The sequence below is a fragment of the Lepidothrix coronata genome, unplaced genomic scaffold, assembly GCF_001604755.1.
Source record: "Lepidothrix coronata isolate B3197 unplaced genomic scaffold, Lepidothrix_coronata-1.0 Scaffold55, whole genome shotgun sequence".
In the NCBI taxonomy this organism is placed as follows: Eukaryota; Metazoa; Chordata; class Aves; order Passeriformes; family Pipridae; genus Lepidothrix; species Lepidothrix coronata.
Window position 1 is genome coordinate 275,087 of NW_016690235.1, and position 25,149 is coordinate 300,235.

The 25,149-nt window shown below is 41.8% G+C and overlaps 1 protein-coding gene across 6 annotated transcripts in view; it reads left to right on the forward strand.

Moving 5' to 3' along the window:
* LOC108498099 (paralemmin-2-like) overlaps positions 1-25,149 on the forward strand; it is a 266,564-nt gene that overhangs the window by 170,491 nt on the left and 70,924 nt on the right. The window contains exon 1 of one of the 6 annotated variants that reach the window (XM_017816395.1): positions 642-711. The exons of the other annotated variants lie outside the window; for them this stretch is intronic. The gene's annotated coding sequence lies outside the window, so the exon portion shown is untranslated. Of the gene's footprint in view, positions 1-641; positions 712-25,149 lie in introns of those variants that run through there. 6 annotated transcript variants of the gene reach the window in all.

Sequence of the window (25,149 nt, forward strand, 5' to 3'; positions counted from 1 at the left end):
GTCATTGTGCTACTGGATGAATGCATGGTTTGCTCATATCTTAAATACTGTATATTTCTTAAACTCAAATTAAGAGCTATTAGATGAGGAGCATGCTCAACAGGGCATCAAGGATGACAGGAGGTACAGAACACTCTAGGGACAAAGGCCCCCCCATGAGCAACCTACAACCCTTCAGCCAGGAAAAGTAATGATGTAAAATGATTACAGTGGAGGTCTGCAAACCGATGAGCAGAGAGGGTTAGCTGTTCCTCATCTCCAGCACAGGAGCTGAGGAGATTATTAAGTCCGTTTGAAACCAAAAATAAAAGGCAGAGCTCCTTCACAGGAAGGATGGCAATGGGAATCCTTGCAAGCATATTTGGGTTCCAGAGGACATTGAAGAAGCCCACGGCGGCTCCACTACCTATTAAAAAAAAAAAAAAAAAAGCCAAAAAAAAAAAAAAGCTGTCAAACCACACCAATAAGGAGATGGGGGGGGTGGGGGGCGGGAGGGGGGAAATCAAACCAAAAGCAAACAAAAAAACCCCCACTCCGAAACCCGCGGTTTGGAAACCCCCGGAGCTGCCAGAGTCGTGAAACTCCCGCCCCGCGCACTCTCAGGAGGCCGCGTTCCTTCCCTTCCCGCCGAGGATCGGCCCCCCCGGACTCGGCTCCCTCCCCTCCCGCCCGCCGCGGGCATCCGTAACAGGAGAGGGCTGGAGCCGCAGGGTAACCCGAGCGCGGCGGGCGGGGGGCGCGGGGGCGGCCGCGGAGCCTCCGCGGGGAGCGCATCGCCCCGCGGGACGGGACGGGCGGGACGAGACGGCACGGACGGGACGCGACGAGGCGGGGCGGGACGAGGCGGGCGGCGGCTTTGCCCCCCTCTTTTGGCGTCGGCGAAGGGGGCGGGCGGGGAGGGAAGGGGGGGAGGAGGAAGAGGAGGAGGAAGAGGAGGAGGAGGAGGAAGGGGGACCCGACGTGCCGGGGCTGCGCGCGGAGCTGGCAGCGCACGCTGCGAGCTGGAGGAGCGGGAGCGATCTGGATAGGTACCTCCGTGCGCGAGGATGCGCGTGTCTGTGCGGCCGTCTGTCTGCCTGTCTGTCTGTGTGTCCTGTATGTGTGTGTGTGTGTGCGAGCGCGGCTCCGAGTGCCGAGGGAAGGGAGGCGACGGTGGCTGCGGCTCTGGCAAGTTGGCCCTCGGCGGGTTGCGGGCGGGAGAGGGGAGAGGGGGACAGGCAACGCGAGGCGGGGTGGGCTGTTGTCGGAGATGCCACGAGGGGCAGGGGAAAAGCGAGGAGGGAAGATGGAAACGCGGGGAGGGGGAGAGGAGGAGAGGAAGGGAGAATGCAGATGCGCGGAAGGGAAGGGAAGGGAAGGGAAGGGAAGAGCCAGGAGGGAAGAGGGGATGCTGGAGGGGGAGATTCCTGCCCTTGGCACTGCCAGCCCCGGGAGCTGTGCCCGCCAGCCTCGCGCCCGCGGGAGCCCCCGCGTGTGCACACCCCCCTGGGGCGGGAGGAGCCGCCGGGAGGTGCTGGACGGAGCGGAGGGGCCGGGTACGGAGAGCCGGGTCTGTGCGGGCATCCCCCCGGTGTCCGCAGGTGGAGGGGCGGCTCTGACCCCGCCCGGCCGCGGTCCGGGGCTGCGGGGGGTCTTTGCCGCCCTCCCGGGGGTCGGCCGCTGTGCGCGGGAGGCGGCCAGGCTGGGAGGATGGAGGGGGGGCGTGGAGGGGGTTCTGCGGGATCCTGAGACCTGTGACGTAATTATTTTTTAATCAGTATGTTTTTTCTCATGGCCATCTCAATTTTTGCTGGACTCCCCCTTGCGAACCGAAAATCTCCTGTATCTTTGTTCCAAGCATTTCTATTTTTAAATTACTCAGTAACAACAATGCATGAGTTTTAAATATTTTATTTCTTTTTTATTGGACCTCTGCTTAAGGCCACTGCAGTGGTCCTCAAAACTTCTCAAACACTGGCGTCTCTTCCAAAAAAGTTATTGAAATTATTACTGAGGTGGGCAGGCAGGCAGCTATTGTGGGTATCAGTGTCTGAGTTTGTGATAACACTAATAGCCATAAAGAGCAATCATCATACTGAAGTTTGTTTTTTATCTTAAGATGAATTGCCCATCAGCTCCTAGATGATGTACATTAGGGCAGTAAGTACCAGCTTAATGTTAGAAGAGATAGGGCATATTCTCCAGTTGTGATTTTACCAATGGAATAAACATGTTGTTTTATTATGAGCAGTGATTAACAGTTTAATGCTGTAGTGGTATTCTCTGATTCTAGCATTGTCTCATAGCTCTGGTATGTCAATTTGTATTCATGCTGTGTAAGTGTTTTGCAGAGGTTTTGCCTATCTGGCAGGGATTTATTTAACTTTCACAATTACATTTTCTGGTCTCAGCAGCCTGAGGAACCCAAGGAAGGTGTATATATAAACATCAGTATCTGTTGTAGTGCACAACTTCTTTTTTTCCTTAAAAATGCAAGTTATTTCATGTATTTTAAATCATAGCTTTTATGTCTTTGCGAACAGCAGAGGGTTGAAGTTATAGCTGAAATTGTGTTCATTGAAATATATTCATTGTAAGTATTTCTGACAAGTCAATATTGAGTGTTTTTAATCGATTTATCTTCATTTTACATCGGAATGCCAGTCCATTTGTAGCCCTGCTATGGCTTCTGCCAAAGTGAGGTTTCACAAATTTAAAATGTGACACAAAGATACTGGCTTTAGACAACTGATACATTGGTTTATTGCATTAGTTTTCCAGTAACTGTCCAAAGAGTACAGGTCCCAGGTGAGCTCTTAAGTAAATTAAGCCATATTTATAGATATCTTACAACAGTGCCAGGAAGACATAGCTTTTGTGGCAACTGATGGTTATTTCCCTTCCCAGTGGATGTGCAGCTTCTGTATGGAGGGTTGTGTGCAGTCCTTTTAAATTACTCAAAACTCCTGTTGACTTCAGCCAGAGTTTTGGCTAAGTGAAGAATACAGGATTGTATGACTTAGAGCATGAAAAGTACACCCAGCAGAATCCCAAGCAGTCTGGTATATAGTTTTGATCATAATTTAATTCATGCCTGGTTTGTCTTGTCTAAACTGCAAAATTCACTTTTGCTACTGGAAACACCTGCTGATTTAGCAACTGCTATTGATACTCCATTTATAGCAAGGCAAGAAGAGCTACGTAATGCAACATCTAGAACCGTCCCTATTATTACTATTCACAGTGTGATTTTCCTCTTGTTGATGTGCTGCTGTAATGATTCTCAGACAGTTCTGACTTCAACTGACCAGCCATTACTACATTTACAGTTGTGGGATAAAGAGGATTGTAAAGACTGCCAAAATGGTCTGTCTTCCCCTCACCCCCTTTAAAAAATGAAGTTTCGGCAATTGTCTCTCCTAGCAGTCTCTGCTGAAGGGACTCTTGGTTTGCATGTGCACCCTCTGTCCTGGCTGCCTAAAGTCCATCTTAAATTCTGTGTTATTTTTCATACAACTTCTCATTGCTTGCCTCCTGTTTTTAGGCTGATGGTTTGTGTTTGTTTCAATGCCAAAACTTAATGAAGCTTCCCTGGGAAATTCTGGACTCCTAATTCATTGAGGAAAAGTCCTCTCCAATACTCCCACCCACTAGAAGCAATTCATTGAAGTTGGTATGGAATAATTTGGCATTCAGATTACAGGGGGAGGGAAAGTTGGACTGTTTATTTATGATGATGCTGGCTTACCTGAGTATTGCATTTGTCCTGTAAGGGATGTTCTTTAATTGACTGCTGACCTAGACCGCTAGAATACAGCTCTATAAAATCAAGTTTAATTTTCAAATATAGCAGCAGCACTGAACGAATGCCAGCAAATGCAGTTATAGCTATAATTTATGTAGTTTTCCTTGAGCCATATGCCAAATGGTGCTCATTTTCTTCTGCCATGTCCAAAATTTTAAGTTATGTCTGCTTAACTAATAGTAAGACCTTGGCTTGCATTGCTCCAGTAAGTAGGTATTCTGAATCAGTCTGTTTCATCCTTGAGAAGCATAAATATTAATTACTTATGTCAAGATGAATGTAGTTGAGCAAGGTCCATACTCTGTGAACTTTCCTATCTGGGATTTTTCTGCTGCTAAGAATGTATTTCACAGTACAGCTTGATGGAGGAGGACTGGAGAATGATTATGTGGTTTGATCTTCAGTGAGGAACCAAAAACCTTACAGTCTTCCTCTCTCCTAGGGTAGGTCAATTAGAGGTGGTTTCCATCTCAGCCACCTGAAAACGAGATATGTCCAGTTGGAATTGGTAACATTAACTGTTCTTATGTTCCAGGAAATGTGAAAGATTTTTCTAGAGAGTCAGTCATCTCAGATTGGGAAGACTGTTTTTTTTAAAGAAACCTAGTGTTAACGAGGAGTCTAGATGTTGGCTACAATGGCATCTCAAAGGCCTTCCAATATTGTTTTCTGTCATCAGGTGAGAATCCTGGTAAATCAGTATTGAAATGTGTACAAAGCTTTAAAAAATATGCATTGCTCACAGTAATTTCAGGAGACCATAAATGTATCTCACTCCATACTGAAAAAGTAAGTCTAAATCCTCAGTGCAAAAGTTTTCTACCTGTAAAACTGAACTCTTGTTTCTTCTTTTTTTCTTCTCTACACTGGAAGATCTTTAGGGCTTTTTTACAATTTTTGCATAAACACAGTGTGATGAAACTGTGATTTCAGCTGTTACTGGAAGCTTATTTTGCAAATAATCACATTCACAGTACTTGGTTGTTCTGGTATTATGACAAAACTAACAAAAAAGAGGATACATTTTTCATACTAAAATTTTGGGTTAGCAACACAAATTGTGGGCTTATTTTTGGTGATGAGCAATCTTCAGTAATCCATTACAACTGTAAATCTTCACTAACCCATTACAACTGTAAATCATGCCGTCCTTAACTTTAAAAGAAGATCATTTGACTTAAGTTTATACTTAATGAGAGTTCAGAGTTCAGTTTTGTTTATTTGATGACAGTGAGATGCTGGATCTACAGGAGAAAGCAAAACTGTATCTGTAGAGTAATTCCTCAGATGTGTTGTTAAAATACTTAAGTGTAACAAGACTCAAGTCTTGCATTGCTTAGTGTGAGACTTAGATGCAATGTACTGCAAAAGTGATAGTTTTAATATTGCATTTAAAAAGGATCAAATTCCCTTCAAAACATATATACATCTTCAGAAAGGTTAGGAATATTGCTGTAAAAGACCTGCACAAGTGCTAGGGAAAACCTTAGTATGTGCTACGGAATCACAAAAGCATATCCTGTTCATTTTGGAACTTTCTTTCCAACTTTGTCTAATTGACTAAAGAGATGAACCATGATCCAGGGGGAAAGGGTGCTTCTAAAGATCTGGATTTTTTTTTTCCAGAATCTGTTGATTCCACTGATTTCTTTTGTGGCTCTGCGCATCATAATTTTCCTATTCTCCTATTTTTTTGGTGTTAAAAAGGAAAAAGAGCAGAGAATTTCCGGTGTATAAATTGCTTAATTCACATTACTGTATGTACTTTGGAAGAGAAGGGTGCTTCTTGTTTTACCAGCTTTATTCTACATTTTTTGTGTTGCTTTATATACCATCTGTTCATATAATTTATGCATGAATCAGGAAAACTTTTTAAGGGTGTAGTGGGTGCAGGGAAATGTGGCTCATATCTATCTCATTTATTCCCTCTCCAGCAGCTAAACTGTACCACTTTAAAAAAACAGCGCAAAAAACTGTCTTTTGCCATGGTAATTGCAAAATATCTTTAAATTGGTGATACATTAGAATTGGACTGTCTTAAACACACACATGTGCGCGTGTGCACGCACACACAGACACACACACCCACCCCAAAACAAACAAGCAAACAAAACCAAGCAAGGAAACAAATAATTGCCACCAAAACCACAAACCCCACTGCTTCAATCACCGGGTAACTAAGTGTGACTGTTGACTGGGCCTGAGTGCAAATGCAAATGCACATGAGGACATATGCAGCTTCCTTCCTAACAGTTCTTCTCAGGAACTGATGCTTGACATCAGAGATGTTATTTTTTAATCATTAAATCCAACAATTGTCTGGAACAGTGACACCAGCATTGTTTGAGTTGAGCTTAATAGCAGCCATTTTTTTCCCCAGCACTCCAGGGAAAAATACAGCTCCATCTGTATACATGCCCTATTTTTGTGTCTCGTTAAATATGGGGCAAGTTTAGTAGTGCCAATTGAGAATAATTCCTTAATAGGACTGTTAATACACAACACAGATCCACCCATCTTTGGAAAAGCTTCACTTTTAAAAAGTTTCCTTTTTTTTTTTTTAATTACTTTTCTTGAGCAGGCTTCAGGAAAATGACAGACCAAAAATAGGAACCCGCTGAAATGTACGTGTGTATTAGCATCATGCACCAAACTCTACTGGCAAATTAATTAAATCAGTATAAATCTATTAATAAAGCTTGCAGTTTTCACACAATTAAAGAAGAAAAATTTATTTTTGTTAAAGTAGGTGAGATTTAACCAGCAGTTTTTGTACAGATCTTTTGCCTCACTAATTTTGTTCTATCAGGAATGTATTGCAGTGCTCCTGTAGCTTTGTTAGAAAGACAATGTGAAGCCAATCTCAAATCTTTAAATATTATTCTATCAACTTTCCTCAGAAATAGGTCATTTATTTCCAATTTTAGAGTTCCCTATTAACTGCTACCCTGCCCCAAGAGTGAGTGCAAGAAGAGGTTTTTACTGGCAATGCTCTTGAGAACCCACATGTTGGTATAGGAACTACTATCAGTAAACCCACAAAATCACTTAACCTGATTTTAAAACAATTAAAGTACATGCAAGGTGAACAGACTGTTGTGGTTTGTGCCGTGGTTTGTGCCATGGTTTGATCTTCCCGCTGTCCCTGTGTTTTCAAGATGTGTTTGACTGGCACAGCTTGCTCTCACCATGGAGAGAGGGACTGTGGCCAAAGTATCAAGGAAAATCTGGAGGACCAGGTGTGTGAGGAGGATATGCAACCACAAGAGTTCAAACATGTTCAGGTCTCAACACTCTCTTGTTTCAACTGTTCACAGGGTGTAACACAACAGGGCATGTTCCCAGCAGCATTGTTCTGGCATGGCTTGGCTGTGCTTGGCAGAGCAGTGAGGCTGATCCAGTCCTTCATTATTCCTTGCTCCTGCTGCTGGTGGATCATTGAAAAGAAAAATTGAACCCAAATTGTGGTCTGACTTTTCCCTTTATCTGTGTATTTTCGTAGATTCATTTGGGTTGGAAAAGACCCTTAAAATCATTGACTGTGAAACTATTTATGGCAATTCTGTATTTTTCTGTGAACACACCGGTTCAGTATATCACTGGAAATGGGCTTAGTCAAACCAGCCAATTCGATCATTTAGTCCAATCTGAAGAGTAGCACAGAATAAGCTGCTTTAGATGTTGTAGTTTCATATGATAGATGCCTGAGCCTGTCCTTTAATGCATCCATTTAATGTTCCCAGTTTCCATGATGCTTTCCATCACTATCTTTGGCCTGCTTATAACCTTTATACTGTTCTGGTTCAATTCCTGACTTTGTTTAATTTAAAAATGTCAAACAGAGACATATTAGCTTCCTTTACATATCTTCTTGCCAATGAAAGCTTGTTCTTCCTCACTGATTCTCAAGTCCATCTGAGTCTCCTCTGAATAGCTGGTGAACAGCAGCTCTGAGGAAGCAGAGCAGCAGCCAGACTTTGGAATTGGACTTCTTTGGCATTAGGATTGTTCCACATCAAATGCTTTAAAAAAGGAGCCAGCATGGACTGAAGAACTTATTTTCAGTTTCTGAAAATAAGACCTTTTTTAACAGCGTTTTGGATGGGCACTCTCAACACCCCTATCCTGTTGCCTCTTTGGCTTTCTGGAGTGATATATTTGTAAGGCCCAAGTTTATGTTCACTGTAATGTATAAAATGTGTTTATCAACTTGGTTAATGAGAACAGAAGTGGCATGGTACCGCAGCTCAGAAAGCATATTGATAGATTTCTAGGGAATAGTTCTCACTTTAAATTAAAAAAACCTTTTAATTAGTTGACTTTTTTTACCAGGATATATTTTAAGCCCTTAAACTTCTCGAAAAATCATTTTCCATCTAATTAATTTAGAGATAGCGGTGGGGAGCTCAGGTAATCTTGAAATTTCTAGGAGCATCAGCCTTGGGGGAAAAAAATCACTTTTGGAATTGTCGCTGGAAAGTGGACAACAGCTACTGGCATATTTAGGCAGGCCTGGAACCAGTTTGTGACACTATTAGCACATAAGCAGTACTCCCCAGAATTTAGCACTGAGTGGCAGTTAATTGCACAGAGTTTTTGCTGGTTTCTTGGGCATGGGTGCTGCTGGTCAGCATCACAGTTGGATCCCAAATAGTGTTTAGTGATTGAGCCAAACTAAACCAGTCTTTCAGAATCAACTGTGCTGAAAAGAACCTGCAATAGAATCAGTGTTTCTTGTAAGGGCATTTCTTGCTCATGTCTTTTTGTCAGATGTCATCAAATGCCTTCTGCTCCGAATAAAAAGTTTTTAAGCTGTTCTGCTTATCATTCATTCCCCAGGCCTCTCCATTATTCAGGAGTTTCATCTGTGTAGCTGCAACAGTTCAACAGCAGAATTGCCTAATTCTTCTCTGCTTCTTGTGAGATATGTGGGAAACTCAGAAGTTCAGCTCTCAGGCATGTCTTGCCTACTGTTCTTGTTGACTCTGGCAAGTCAGTGTATCCTGCTGGCCTGGGTAAAGGACGTGACTTTGCTGTGACGAGTTGGATAGGGTTTGTGTTAAACCATCTCCCGCTGGAAACGTGTTTTCTTTCTGGAAGAAGAGGATGATAGGACTGTTCTCTTACATGCTCCAAGACTCTGTATTATCCAAGCTTTCTGAAGGGAAATCAAGCCAACACCCTAAGTTCTTGGCAAGTGTGAACAGTCAAAAAAGGGACTTCCTAGAGAGACACTCCAAGGGGGTATTAACAACTGATCACTCACTCCCTGGGGTGTAGATGCATGAGGGCAGAGGAGCATGTACATGGTATTTTTTAGGCATTCCTCTTCCCATGCCTCTGGGACATGTTTCTGCGGAATGAAGAATAAAACTGGGATCCTGCAGGTGCAGATGGTAGCATGTGTGGGTGTGTCTGGTTAGGCACTGGTAAGCACCCCAGCTGCAAAAAAGAAAAAAAAAATAAAAAAAGTCTTGTCACATCAACTGCTCAGTTTCTACTAAAAAATAGTGGGTAATGTGGAAGAAAGAGAGGGAGAGAAGGTGATTTATGTCAGTATTCATTGAGAGCCAGATAGCATTTAAAACTGGGGCCAAGTTGCATTGGCCAGAAGTATTCATCTGAAGATGCAGTGAATCTAAGGTAATTAAAGACTAAAGCACTTCTGCCAATGTCACATGTGCCACCTTTTTCTTCATAATAGGTCTGTGGCACATGGACAGCACTCATGTTGCAGTGCATGATTTCTGGAGAACAGAAGGGTTGGGCCCAGGTTGAACTCCCGTCTCAGTTTTGTGGGAGGAATTGGTTCTTCAGTGCTCCACTCTGCAAATGCTGATACTTCTGTGGAAAACAGTGTGAAACATCAGATCAGGGGTCACTGCTCACACTTTCTTTTTGAGAGTTTGCGTCTTCTGGTCCAGACTGGGGAAGTGAACAGTGAACATCTGAACATCAAAATGCCAAGTTACCTCTATGGATACTTTGCCAGCTCTTTGACTATGCATTCTTAGGTGACCAGGACCTGTGAGTTAAGTAGGAGCATACCAGCAGGGCACAATGGGCTTGTCATATTTTATGAATGGAGACTTACTTCATAGTTAAAAGGCCTGTATGTACATGGGTCCTTTGCCCAACATCCCACTGGCATCAGGAGTCAGCCAGAGTGCAGCTGTGTTGGGAAATGCGTAATACCAGTTCAATCTTCTTTCTAGATGCTGGAATGAATACTCTATTTCCTTTGGAGACAAAAGGGAGGAGGAGAAATAAAAAAATGAGACAGGGCTTGCAGTTCCTATTGTGGCAAATACAAGTTTGAGATGGGATATGTGAATTTTTTAAAGAAGAGAAGGGGACTCGGTTTCACAGCAGGAGAGCTTCACTTTGCTAGGCATGATGCTGGGATTTTATAGTGACTTGATGTTTTCATTCCTCAACATGGTGGTGGGCTCCAGCAACAAAGGAGATCCATTGTGGACAATCATGGTGACAAAATTTTTCATGTTCCTCCTAGTCAGACAGGACCTTGGGCATTGTAAGTAGCTGGGCAGTATGGAAACAGATCTCTGCTGCTCTGTTGCATTTCGCGTTTGGGACTAGATGCTGGGTGATACAGTTAGCACTGGTTTGGTGAAACAGATTTTGTGTGTCTGTTTTGTTGCTGGACATCAGTAATTCATGCTGTAGAACAGTACTTGAAGTTTATTTTTTCTAGTAAATTCATATTTACTTGGACTGTGTGGGCTTGATATGAAGCTTACCATATATGATAGGAAAAAAAGTCTCATGAGACTGAAACCAATTTTTTCTCTCCTTCAGCTTACAGGAAGCCCTAGGGAATGAATAGAATCCTGTCTTACTTAACTATAGAGCAACTTCACTGATAACAAGTTTTGGCTTGTTAATGGTAATTTTTTTTTTCTTTAAAGTTTTAAAACATTTCCTGGGCTGCAGAGTTAAAAACTAACAAAAATATTTAGAGTGTATTGTAAAGATCAGACGAGTCTGAAAGAATAACTTCTCTGGGGCCTTTGTTGTTCTTTTTCAAATGCTAAGGTTTATACCCTTCTCTGAAAAGCTCTGATATATGCTACTCCTCCTCCAGAACAGCAAAACCTTCAAACCCAAGGCCCAAATTTTCAGTAATGCTCTTGGTTATGGTTTGGCAGAAGATCCTGTGATTTTTGTCTTTGCAAACAAACACAGATAAACAGAAATATGTTATTAGTCTCTCTCAGTATTTCCTGCAGTCTGTGACAATGTTGCCAGAGTTTCTTTGGTTTGGCTGTTAGAAGGATAACAACAAAAAAATAACTCTCCTAGGCATGGCAGGGCAGGGTCTTAGTTCTCCTGAATCTGTGATGGGAAGGAGGTGGCGAGTAACATCATTCCCCTGGAGCAGGCAACTCTGTCAGAAGACTGACCGAGGAAGTCAGTTTGGCCAGGGCAGTGGTGTTGGCTCACACCCTTGTTCAGCAGGAGCAAGCAGCTCTTGCACCAGTGTATTTTCCAGTCTGGGTTGCCTTTGCAATGTCTGTCTCCCTTTTGCTTCCTGAGTACCAGCGTTCCCAGTCTCTTGTTCCCCTCCCACCACCTTTAACCTATTTCTTGTCTTGCTTCTGTTCTTTTGGTGTATACGAGTTTCTTTTTTAAGTGTTTTCTGGGACTGGGTGTCAAGAGCCTAAATAAGAGTAAAGCATACATATCCTAAACCTTCCCAGCTCTGGTCACTGTTTGATTTGTGTGAGGTGGAGAGGAAGGTTGAGTGATTTTCTTCAGGGAAGCTCTCTGAGTGTTCAGCTGTTACTGGCAGTTTCTTGCTCATATAAGCTGTGTGTTTAAAAAGCAGCATGGTATGTGACAGCAGTGGTAGGAGCACCCACAAGTACCTTAGCTGAACGAAGTTCTGCTGCAGCTGTACCCCAGTGAGTGTCCATAACTGCTGGAGTTATGCTGGAGTGTCCATACTGCTGGAGAGTTAAAACTGATAAGGTAGTGTGGCAGAGAAAAAGATTTTGACCCTTGTCACCATGGCAGTCCTTCAGTCTGATTCACCATAGAGTTGTTCACATTGTACCTTGGACAGCTTAACTGAACTGTATTTTTGCTCCTGAGATCCTGCCTACATTTACTAAGGCCTTCCTGGGATGCAATTACCTGGTATCACTTTGCTCCTACATCTGCATTTTCAACATCAGATAGGTATACATGGCATGCATAACACTCATCCAGAACAGGAAGCCAGGAGGAGACCTTGAGGGCTTGACCTTACTTCTGGTCTCCTCCCACAGTGCTGCTTCCCCTTACCAAAGGGTGTACCAGGAGCAGCACCCTGGCTTTGGCAGAGGAAGGCCTCAGGATGCCACCTGTCAAAATCATCTTCAGAGGTTGATTTAAACAACCAAAAAGAAGAGATCATCCAGGCCTTTCTGTTTCTTTCTAGAATATTACCTTCTCAAGCAGATCGGTATTACTGTGTTACCATTGATTATTTTCAGAGAAAGATCAGAGCTTTCTAAGCAGGAGCAGCAATTGGCTTTTTCCCCATCAGTGGAAGTTACCAGGAGAAGAAGCATCAGAAAGCAGATTCAGAAATATCTTTTCAGCAGTGAAAACCTCTCAAAGAAATTAGCAAGAGTAAATGTTTAATTTTTGCTCTTAAATTCTTGCTCTTGCCAATTGCAGTACTGTTGCTGCAGGCCAAGCGGTTTATTCACAGCACCCTTTTAACAACCAAAATTAAAAAGATATTTATGAATCCCTGTTAGTCCCAGTTTATAGTGAGAATGCTGCCCATGTGCTGTTATTTTCTTCTTCCTTGTGGTGGTAAATTTGTCGTTCTTTCAGAATGGAGTAAGCTGTTGCTACTCGCTACTTTTGTTGTTATTTGATGGAGTCACATATGCCTTTTCTCACTTTTAAATTGCTTTGGTCTTGTGTTATCACTACAAACAAATGTAGTTATAATTGCTTGGATCTTCTGAGAGCATTATGTGGGTACTTTTACTGAGACTGGTGGCATTTATGATTTTTGATGTGATTGTAGCTTTTGCCTCTCATTTGCTTTTTTTCTTTATAAGCTTAAGTCGACCTGCTGCGATCAAACTCACTGCATAGAAGAAAAAAATGTGAGATGTTTCCTGCAAACAATTGATGACAAACTCATTGTACTAAAGCTTACTGAAAAGGAACTTTTTTTTTTGGGGGGAAGGTGAGAATAAAGGAATTTCCTCCTCCACCCTTCTGTTGTTGAGCTGCAAACTGATATTGTTGAGAGGGAAAAAAGTAGCTTTAGTTTTCCTCAGGATATTATGGTGTGATTTTAGTGAAAACTTTTAAAGATATAGCTGTCACTCTAAAGGTTTCAGTTTCATTCAGATTTGAAAAATTAGTTCTTAGTTTGTTATTAATTTAAAGCATAGTCAATTCAGTTAATTCCAAAAAGAAGTTCCCTTCTGAAGGTTCAGAGATTCCTCTGGCTAATTTTATAGTTTAGCGAGAATGGTACTCTTTATGGAGTTTGTTAATTATTCCAGGAGATAGATGAGTTTGCAGTGGCAAAACAATGAAGCCACACAGAGCAGAGCCTTGGGTTTTTTTCAGAGGACCATGACTACAACTTGGTTTTGTTAGTCAGTATCAATTACGTATTGAGCATTTTGAGTTTTTATTAGAGATTTCGTAATGAATTAAAGTATCATTGGCATCTGACACCTAGTGCAAGAAGTTAATTCCTGATCCAGCCTGACTGCCATTGAAGAATGTGAAAATGCTTTTTAAGGGTGTTAATGGGGTAGAGTGTATTCCATTTTTGTATTTATCAGGCAAGATGCCTAAACTTAGGTTTGACTTTACCCTTTTTTAGTTTGTGTTGAAGTCACTTTTACTGAAGCACTTGCTCAACATCTGGGTATGAGTCCTGTGATGTCCTGTGTGTGTATTTTACGTTACTAGACTGTGAGTAGGCCCATCATCCCACCTTCTCCTGTTTTCCTGATACCCGTGGGATTTCCCACAGACACAAGCTGCAGCAATGCAGATCCCAAGCTCTTGTTCTGATGTTTCTCTCAAAATTCAAATTGTCTTAAATTTATTTCCCTGATGGTATAGTTCCTGTTACCATTCAAGTGAAAGGGCAGGGATAGATTAATGCTGCTCTAAATATTATTAATAGTTCCTTGTTACATCCCTGGTTAAGATTGGAAATTGGATTTAAGTAATTATATAGAGCCATTATAAGATATAGCTTCTGTCCCAAAATCTAAAGTAGAAAAAACAGAGAATAAAGAAAGCGAATACAGCATGTTGCTCAGTAGACAGCATTGCAACCAATAAACTCCACAGGGCTGCTAGGTACCAACAAAGTACAAAATCATCTTGTCTCTACATACTCGTTCCAGTAAACTTCAAATCTAAAACATTTTTTACTGGTTGTGATTGATAGGCTGAGGTTTCTAAAAGTCTTGATTTAACTCTAGTTAACAAGTCAGCTTCTCTTACATGCATGAAGAGGAGAAGGACGTAAAATGTGGGGTAGGTCTTTAAATTCAGCCTCATAGGTTAACTCTCACTTTTGTGGCCATACTTTTCGAAGTCAGCTGTATCCCTGCCTTTGGGACCAGCCAGTCACACAAGTTAGAAGGAATCTTCAAAGGTTTCCAGCTTTTTTTTTTCCATTGCAGTAGGGCAGAACCAAGCATACTGCTTTAGTGCTTATCCAGACTTTTACACTGCTAGAACTGGGTATTCCTTGTTGCAGGTGGAGCAAGTATTCATACTTTAAAATATATAGCATTTTTGATGGTTCTGGCCTTGTGTTACTTTACATTGAAGCTGTCATAAGATGAAGCCTGGGAAGCAGTTGGAAGAAAACAGTGAGGCAGAGGCAGGGTGAAAGGAAGCTCTCACAGTCTGAGGCTAGGATGACGTCAGGAAGACTAATTGTTTTGTACTCTTAATTGCTAGCTTTAATCAAGCTGCCCTAGTTGACATGGGTGGGGAGAGTGTGCCGTGCCACATCTGCACTGACTTGTGGGGCAGTAGTCACCTGCCCACTCAATTATTTTCAGCTTGCCATGAAAATTCAAGGATGATACAACCAGGGAGAGTGAGATCCAAAGCCCCTTCATTTTGTTACCTTGACTGTGGCTCAGTTGCCAAATGTAGTGATAATTGAAACAAAATGGGAGTTCAAGGCTTTATCCCATTTCGGTGTAACTGTGGTAGGACAAGTTTTCAAATCTGCAGTAGCCTCTCTAGAGGCACACGGATAACAAATGATTTAACACTATCTTGTACTTAGTTCTTATGGCTTTCCTAAAGCATGTCTGTTGACTATCAGATGCTTTGATCTGTTGAAGAGGAGTTTAAAGGAACACAGCACGTTAAGTTCAAGGTGTTGGATTTAGTACAGAAGCTATAGAACATCATCTATATCCTGCAAAAATATGAACAAATACAAGTTTAAAATTCTTGAATTGGTGTACTTCAGTTACCTGATTTGCATGTGTTGTGGTTTAACTGCAGCTGGCAACCAAGGCCCACACAGCCACTCGCTCACTCCCCCACCAGTTGGGTCAGGGAGAGAATCAGAAGGGTAAAAGCTAGAAAACTTGTGCGTTGAGGTAAAGACAGTTCAATAGGGAAAGCAGAAGCCATACACACAAGCAGAACAAAACAAGGAATTAATTCACTACTTCCCAGGGCAGGCAAGTGTTCAGCCATCTCCAGAAAAGGAGGGCCCCATCACGTGTAAGGCTGACTTGGGAAGACAAAGGCCACCACTCCAAATACCCCCGCTTCCTCCTTCTTCCCTCCACTTTATATTCTGAGTATGATGTCATATGGTATGGAATATCCCTCTGGTCAGTTGGGGTCACCTGTCCCAGCTGTGTCTCCTCCCAGCCTCCCATGCACCCCCAACTTGCCAGCGAGGCAGTACGAAAAACAGAAAAGGCCTTGGCTCTGTGTAAGCCCTGCCCAGCAATAACAGAAACATCTCTATATTATCAACCTTGTGTTCAGCACAAATCCAAAACACAGTCCCTTCCTAGCCACTGTGAAGAAAATTAACTCTACCCCGGCCAAAACCAGCACATCGTGTATCAAAAGTTCAACTGAAATAAGTACTGAAGCAAGGGGATTTTGAGACTAAATCGGTCTCAGAGAAGATTTAGGGAGAGCAATTTGCAAGGAGTTCCTGCAGACGAAGGGTGCAGTGTTACTTAATTTCTAAGTAAGTTTCCCCTTAATTTCCTTTATAGAGGCTAACTGTCACAAAATTAGTGGTGTCTGGCTCCTTCCCACACATATGACTTCCCTGTCAACTCATCATCTTCATGAAGCTGACCACATGAAGATTTTTAAAGGGGTCTCCATGTCAGTGCAACTCTCTTCCTACAGCTGTGTGTGTACAACTTGATTAATATTTCAGTGCCTGCTGTTGAGTACCAATGGCTTTTTTTTATTAGAGAGATGCAGATGAGTATTTTGATTTGAAAGCATGTGTGCATGGTACACCATTTTGCTGGGTCTTCAAAACACTCATGCAATTGGAAAAGGATGTGTCTGCCAAACATTTGGTTATCAGCATTTGAAGTTTCCTTGATTTAATACCCATTTCAGCATATTCTTTAAAGCTGGTTTCATTCTAAAGAAGAGTTGCCTAATTAACTGTGTCCATGGTGTGTTGTACTCTGGAAGGGTTCCCAATAGTTTTGACAGGCAGCTGAGGCTGTGATGGAAGAGTGAAGCCAACAAGAAGTTTTCTGTTGATTTCAGGTAAATTTAATTGCCATTCCCCTACAGATGGCATGACTGATTTAGGATAAGCTGAAATTGGTGAGGGAGGAAGGAGGCAGCCTAGTCTAAGATCTGATTAGGGCCACTCAGCTGCTGCTTTTGATCTGTCAGTGCTATAGATCAGAAAATAAGGCTGATTGAGTTTATAGAGAGAATCTATAGTCAGGAGAAAATGTTGTATCGTGTGACCTGTACGTTTTTTAGTCAATTGAGACAACTCACTGGAAAATTTTTGAAATTTCCCTGGTGATGCATAACTGGGACAGTATTGAACATGCAAGGAAAAAAAAAAATCTTAGAGGTTGACATCTGTCAACAGAAACTAAATGGAAAATATGTGGGACAGCACTGCACAAGTGATTGAAAATCCCAGGGGTAGAGCAGTGAACAACACAAGTTTGAATTAGTAAGGAGTTGTGGACATGTAACTTTGGCAGTTAGCTTGGTTAGCAAAATAATGCAGTGATGGAGAGGATTCTACTCAAATACGGTTTCACTTGCCTTGAAACTTAAGGCTTTTTATCTGCAACTTCAAATCCAATTAGATTTAATCCTCTGCTGTTTGGAAATTTCACCATTGTCCTGCATACATTTTCCAGCTCGGAATCTTACTAGTCCTCAATTCCTCCATTACTTGCCAGCAGTTCTTCACAACTTTTCCAGATGGAAATTCTCCTTGAAATTAGATCTGAGTTTGTGTTCACTTGAATTTCAAATTATTCTCCCTAGTTCAGTTGGTAAATAGTACTGTGATCAGAAACCATATGTAACAAAATCTCAATTTGACCTAGTTACCATTAACTTTGATTCTTTTTGATGACGGAATTATCTTCTGTTGCTTGTTTCTGTGCTGACTTCTTACCATGTGCACTCTTCAGCTTCATGTGGCAGCATTTTTGTTGTTGATTCAAGTCAAATCTGTCAGCAGTGCTGCAAAGCTAATATATGCCTTGCTCAGCCAGCTAATTAGCATGACTTTGGCAAGCTGCCTGAGGTCTTTGGGTCTGAATTGACTCACCTGTACACACTGCTTAAAACTAGAGCTTCACTGAAATGTCAGTGGAGGGGTAGACAGGAACAACTGGGTGACAAAAGGAAGGAGAAGGTCTAGGAGAAAGGCATTAGCAGGAAAGAAGCACTTTCTTGCTTAAGTCAGTTTTGAAAGAGAGCAATGAGTTGTCAGCTCTTCTCAAAATGTGCTTTGCAATTGTTGGTTCTTCACCTGCAGAAGGCAGAAATAACATCTTTGTGGAGGTCACTGTTCCTTAGGCTTTTGTACACATTTAAAACTTACCCATGAGGTCCAACATTGCCCAGTTTTAATCCTCGGGATTGAGGCTCACACTTTCTTCCTCAAGCACCTTTTGTCACTTCAGGTGACCTTTTGTCACCTTTTGTCAAGAGATAGTTCATAGCAATGAAAAATTACTTGCACAGAATAGGAGGGTATGTCACACACCCCAAATGAGCTGTGTCTCCATGGAGAGAAAAGCAGTCAAGGAATGCAGCATGAGCACTCTGTCCAAGTTTATGCCCATCAGAAGTGCTCATGTTCTACACAGGGTGAAATGGATCAATAGATGGTCCATAATCCATTCCCTACAGAAACTATCATGTATGTTTCCTAGTGTGTTAATGAATGATAATAACATGTTTCTTTTGCTGTTTATAGGATTCTGATTTTGCCTTCTGGCATGCATGAGCAGATCCCCTGTCCTTTCCTCTCTCCCTCCCTAATGCTGCCTTTTTGCAAGATCAGAAAGCAAAGAGTCATAAGTCAGAAAATGTGCCATAAACAGAGACAGTGCTCTGAGAACCAACAGGAATGCTTTCCATTGCTCTGTCAACTTTTCTGAGTTTACAAGCATGCCTCTTCTCCGTTCAAGCACTCTCTGGGTCTTGCAAAGCAGACAGGATTCTTTGCCATTTATAATGAAGATTAATTTGTGTCAGATTTTGCTGCTGATTGTTCTGCTGTGACCCCAGCCAGTATCCAGCCCTATCACCCAAATCTGATGAGCAATTCTGTCAGGGAGGCACTGAGAGGAGCACATCTAGCATAAACATCGTATTTTGTAATGAATGCAGATGCAACAGCAATCATCCACATGGAGAACCACTGTTCTGCCAGAATTTTGGTTTTTATCCTCTTTCCTCTGTAAAGGAGGCACACACAAGTCTGTTTCACCTCATGGTTTTGACTATGAATAAGTTCAGAAATAGAGTATAAAACCAGAAATTATGAGGAAGGTGAGAGCAGGCAGTTCACAGCTTATGGGTTTTTTTTCAAGTTGTTGGGACCTTTCCTACAATGTATGATGTTTCAGAGTACATAGACACAAGTGGTAGAGGCAGGATGAGAATGAAAGGTCTGCAGCCTGCTGCTTCCCACAGTGAGTTGGTACCAAAGCTTACTGCCAGCATTTGCTCATTTTCAGTGATGTGTTAAGGAACAGTACTTTGCATAGCTTTTGAAAGAAAGAGGTGAAAGAAATTTTGCATCTGAAGATAAGGACAGCTGGGCAAACTTTCATATCAGACTGTAATAAAGTTTGGAGTCCTTAAAACCTCTGGCTAGTTTGAAGAGGACTTTGTAGCCAAGACAAAAATTGGAGATAGCACCATCTCATACTTGGCTTTTTTCTGTGTTCCTGAGTCACTTCATACATATATACTGCATGGTGTGGGTTTTTTTAACCCCTTTGGATGTGCTCATCTTTTTAAGGATCGTGTCATCTGCTCTGCCTGCAGGGAAGTCTAGCACAAAGAGCATATATGGAAGGCATAGCTGAGAATGGAAATGACTGCAGCAGATAACTGAATGCAGACTGTCATCCAGGGAGGAGTGTCTGGGAGGAAGCCTAACAGCTGGAGAAGGCATGGCTGGGTTATAGCATTGTGAGTGCTCCCATGGTGCCTTTTTTCTCACTGGGAGAGACTAACAAACTTTGGAAATAGTGCTGTTTGTCAATAATTTGGCTACCTGAGCAGAGCGGGGAGAGATGAAACCATGGTCATGGTGTGTAAGAGTTTCAAGAGGGATGTGGAAACGTAAGTAGGGTTGACATTTGAGCTGGCAAAATCTGGAGCCAGGTCAAAAACCACATCCAGAGGTTTTCATCTTGCCACAGTGCACCAGCATCTTCCCACTCTAAACATCTAGTTTCAGTAATGCAAAAGAAGAGGTTATTCCCACAACCCCCGCCCCTGCTATGTCTTCTCTCCACCATGACAAAAGTTAGTGGGGAGCTTATTCAGCTGCTTGATAATGCAGCAGAGCTTGGACCACTGTCAGAGCTTTCATCTGGTTTAGGAATTTGTTGCTTAATTAAGTTAATACTATGTTCTGCACTGAAGATACAGCTGTCAAATCATTGCTCAATTAAGTTAATATCTTGTTCTGCACCAAGGCTGTGGCCATCGTGGCACAACTGGCATCGCAGCTGATGGAACAAGCAAGGAACTGGTGGCTGGGGGATTGAAACTGTGTGCAGACATACCCACCTCAGTCTGAGTTTGCCCTCAGATAGGAGAGACAGCCTCTTCCCAGCCTGTCATGACCTCATGCTAGGCTGTGCTGCCATGGGAACCCTGCGAACCTTCTCCCACATCCCTGACGGCCGCTGGAGCTAGGCTGGAGTGGGCTGGACGGGAAGTGAGCCTTCCTCCCCAGGGACACGTCTGGGTTCTCCATTTCACTTACTGGAATAGCTTACACCCCTGCCCCAGAAAGTGCAGTGGTTTACACCTCCATGGGACTTTTGGATGCTCCTCTAAAACTGCCATTCTGTTGCTTGTGCAGCGTTTTCCTTCCACCAGCTGAAGCAGAAACTGGCCATCCATCCATGCTTTTCTTTTCCCTCTCTTAAGAAATCTTTTTGGCTCTTCAGTCACATGTGAACTACTGAGCAATCTATAGAGCCATCAAGAACTTAATCTCTGTCTAATCTTCTGCCATCATTCATTCACCTAGTTCAACTGTACACCCTTGCAAAGTTCATCTGCAGCAGTAGGGCAAACCCATATTCTTTAATAGTAAGAAATTGAAAGCAAACACATCCTGCCTCAGTTGTTGTTAAGCTTTAAAACAAAGATGCCCCAGATGTGATTTCATTTGTAAGTAGAGCAATTTCATTCTGCTTTTGGGTTTGTTGTTGTGTTCAGGGTTTTTTTAAGGAACTAAGTATTTAAACAGTTTATGCGTCTGAAGTAAAAATTTTATGACCATTATTAGCATGTGTGCATTTTAAGTGAACTGAACCTAAAAACAGATTTAGTGGGCACAATGTTACTCAAAGTTACACTACTTAAGTGGATTTCCTGAGACTTGAAGAAAATACTTCAAAGTCCTAAGTTTTAATTTATGCTATTAAAAGCATATAGATTTAAGCTGCAATTGTTACCTCATAAAAACCAGTTTTGTTCCCATCTTCAAATTTATTTTTTTTAATTAATTTGATTCACTTGTGGCCATGGCAAGTTTTAATGGGATTTTCTTTTTAATTAAAGGGAGAACATGTGAATCCCAGAGGGCAGATCCTGCTTTTGTTGCAAACTTCCCTCATACAAATAGGATGTTTCCATTAACTTGAGGATTATCAGCAAGGCTGCATGATAGCACAGTTCTGCTCTAAAAATGTCTGAGATTGAGAGAGTCCTTTCTTCATTCTGACGTGCCTCTTCAGATAAAGGCAACTCAGTTGAGGACTGCAGCTGTAGATGTTGATGAGGGAAGACAATAAAATTAAAGCTAATGATCTTTGTTATTTGGGAGAACTTAAATGCTGGGGTGTCTTCACAGTCCCAAACTGAAGGCAAACCTGTGTCAAGCCTGAGCCTCTCGTTCAGGAGAGGACATACATGTCTGTTTGTATGAAGTTGAGAATGTGAACTTCAGGACTGAATGCTTAGAAAGCAGGTTTTAAAAGCAAAATACCATGTCAGGTTTTGTTTTCCCTCCCCACCCCTGCTAAAAATATTATCACTTCATTTTGAAGAGGAGCAGGTGAGTCTAGAGCTGGAGGAACCTGCCCAGCTTCCCTACTTACTGACTCATGTCTGTGATCTGCTGCTCGACTCTGGAGACCAGCAAAAACACTGGGTAAAGCCCACACCCTAATTAGTCATTGGTTAATGGCAGAAACCTCATCAACTCCAGAGTGACCACAGTATCACCTGTTGCCTTTCTCTGGGTTGTTATTACCATGTGTCTTCATGGCACTGTATACCACTTGTGTACATTGTTTGGGTCCAATTCCCAGAAAAAGGACTATTCTAAGCTTTAAAAAAATTAATAATTTTGTTTTATTAGATAAAAGGGAAAAAATCAGCTTACATATATGGGAAAATGCAAGATAAAACCTGTCAGAGGAAATTGTATTATGTTTTTGTTAGGCTCAAAGAAATGTGTTTTGTATTGTGAAAACACAAAACAGTTTGCTCTCTTCCTGCACAGCTTGCCATCTTTTTTCTATTTTTTTTTTTTTAAATAAAGGTTAGGACTTAAAAATGGCATGTTTTCTGGAACATTGTTATTTTACTAGCTGCAGATTAAATAAATCAAGAAATACTTATCTCAGATGCCCTTTCTTACTGGTACTCTGGCAAAGTTAAGAAATACAGTGATTCACAATCTGACTTTCTTATGTAGCAGGATCCCAATCACAAATCTCAAATAACTTGTAAAATACTTTGATAGGGAAGTAAGTAAAAATAACTCTGAACCTCATCAACTTCAGGAGCTGGGTTTGGGTGGAAGAAAGATGAGAGATACTTCAGTTTTGATTTTTTCAAACTAAAATCTCATCCATGAGTTTGCAAAAGCAAAACTAAATCTTCTTTGTATCCCACTTTTAAATCAGTAGCAAGAACAAAATTAAAACCTTTGTTAACTATGTGTCTTCTGTAGCTTGGAAAATAGTAAGGCTGAAGTATTTTTATATCTATCACTACTGTGACTATTCCTTGTGCTGTTAGTGACTGTACTACTTCAAATTCCCTATACCTCCTTCTTCACCAAAATGCTGGACAGTGCTTAAACAACTTAAACACAGACTTGATGGAAGGAGAAAATCAGTCATTGCTGAGTCATGCCTCATTTTCCTGCAGTCCCACCTGCCAACCTGTTCTTACTAATCAAGCAAGAGGGACTCACATCTCAGTGTGCACAGAACTGCATGTTTTATGATGGAAATCCCTCATGAGTTACTGGGGGATTTTTATCAAACCCTCTTTTCTGTGGTTAATGGCTTGTTTACAGAAACACACGTATACAGAAGAGACACTGCAGCAGAAAGAATTTATTTACATTTTGCCAACTTGGCATGCTGTTGTAATTATGTATTGCTGTAATTAATCCAGCATCATCTGCTGCAGAATCTGACCTGAGCAAGAAAAGTCACTGAGCAGTGTGGCTAACTGTGTGATTGCAGGCAGACTGTACATGAGCTTGCTGGTGTGTCTCAGTGCTTGCAGAGAGTGGGACAGAGCTCAGTCGTTCCCACCTCAACCCCAGAGAGCCCCCTCTGCAGTGGGAGGCTGCAAGAAAAGTGATCCACAGGCTTTTCATGGCAGGTTTAGAAGAGATGGGTTTGGCATCTGATACACCTGAGGGCCCCAAGGTAACTAGTCTCTGTCTGTCCTTCAGCCCTTGAAGAGCCTTCAGTGCAACATGGGGAGACTCTTGGGTGTCCTCACTGTAAAACTGGAACAGGAAAAAATGCTGCAAAGCCATTGACCAAAGGCTGAAATGAAAGCAACCTAGAACTTTTCATGCACTAGTGTGCATGAACCTTATTTTTAACCTTCTTTGCATTTTTTTAGTGAAATACTAGCGTGTCCTCTTGTTGTAAGTGTCCCTCAAACAGATAAAATTGCAATATGCTCTTGATGCAAGCATATATGAACTGAGGGCAAGCTGTCACATATTGTCATTATGTTAGGCAGTGAGACCAACCTCCCAGATAATTCCTGCTCATTACCTCTGTCTTACTCAGTTCAGGGCAAAACTTTGCTAAAATACAGTATTATGCACTTGTCATGCACATTTTGTATTGTTTTTGAAATAGGAGACCCAGAGTTATGGCATATGGCTAAAATCTCTAAATTTACTTAAAGATACAGTCAGAAACAGTTCTTGAAATACATTTGAGAACAAAAATAGGTCAAGACAACGTGTTTTGCCTTTGGGTTTTCCACTAATCATTTGGTTGCATATGTTTAATATTATAAACCTGATTTTATTCCATAATATTACCTTTACACCTTCTGGATTATTTTCTGGTTTTGCTTATATAATTCTCAGCTTCTATTACTGTGCTTCAGGTTTGGAGAGCTAAACTTGGGCATATACTGTTACACACTGTTGATTTCTGGGTTTTAATGAAGTACTCCTGATGCACATGAGGATTCTTCTAATTTAAGGCATCCTAAAAGCAGATGTCTTGCAGAAAATTTTATTTCTGATTAGGAACATATAGGTTTTTTTAAATAGAATGGAATAACTAGTCACTGAGGTGACCTTAAAGATAAAACATCCTGTGCTTAGTTGCACAAGGTAAGTTTGGAGTCTTCTAATGGAACATTTTCTTAGTTGCTCTCTGTGTGCCCTCAGGATTTATGACCTGATTATTTCACTAGATTTACACATATGAATTGTAAAGTGCATCAGATTGTTCAATATTCTCTTATTATTATATCACTCAAAAAATGTAGCATTGGAAGTGTCTCCTTAGGCAAGGCTTAATTGCCTGTGGGGTTGGGTTGCCTTATTATTTTCTTTTTCAAAAGGGTTTTATAAGTTTGTTGGAGCGAACTGTTGAATTTATGCAAGAATGTTAATGGATCTTTTGCCTTTGAGTTGTTTTGAACAAATACCTGTTCATAGCAGACCAAGAGTAGTCTTTTCCTGGTGCCTGCTTCCAGGGGAGTGGAAGAGTTTTGAAAGGGCCCTTACATCTCATGAATTCAGGGTTGACTAAATGCCATCAACAGTTATACCAGTTACTAGTAAGTCTACGTAACCTACAGCTGACCCTTTCTGCAAAAGATAAGTTTCACGGCAGGTCAAGTGGATTGAATAGAGAGGGCTTGAATGTTTCTGCTTCTCCAGGGAGAGTGGTCAAGATTGGGCCCCTAAGCCAGATGGTTCAAGCAAGAGTGGGTTGTGAAGGCTGCTTTGGAGACACTCATGAGTACAGGCAACACCCATCCCCCACTGCCTACAAATGGGTGAATGGCTGTAGCAGTTTGCACCCTGTCATCCAGTGAGACCACAGACACTTTCCCTGTCACACATTTCAAAGAGCGTTGGTTGTAAAACAAAATGAAAGGATCTCATCTCTCTGTGTGCAACTCTGCCCCTTTAGTCTTTTGAGCTAGGTGATAGGAGATGCTTCTGGTGCCTGTCACATTCCCAGATCTGTGTGCAAAATGTGACAGGGATAAGAATATAATGAGAAAAGACAAGCTAATTAAGATGCACAGCTTAGTGTTTGTTGGTTTCAAGAGAATCATATTCTGCCACATAACTGCCACATCACCAAAATTTAGATGTCCTTTGTTGT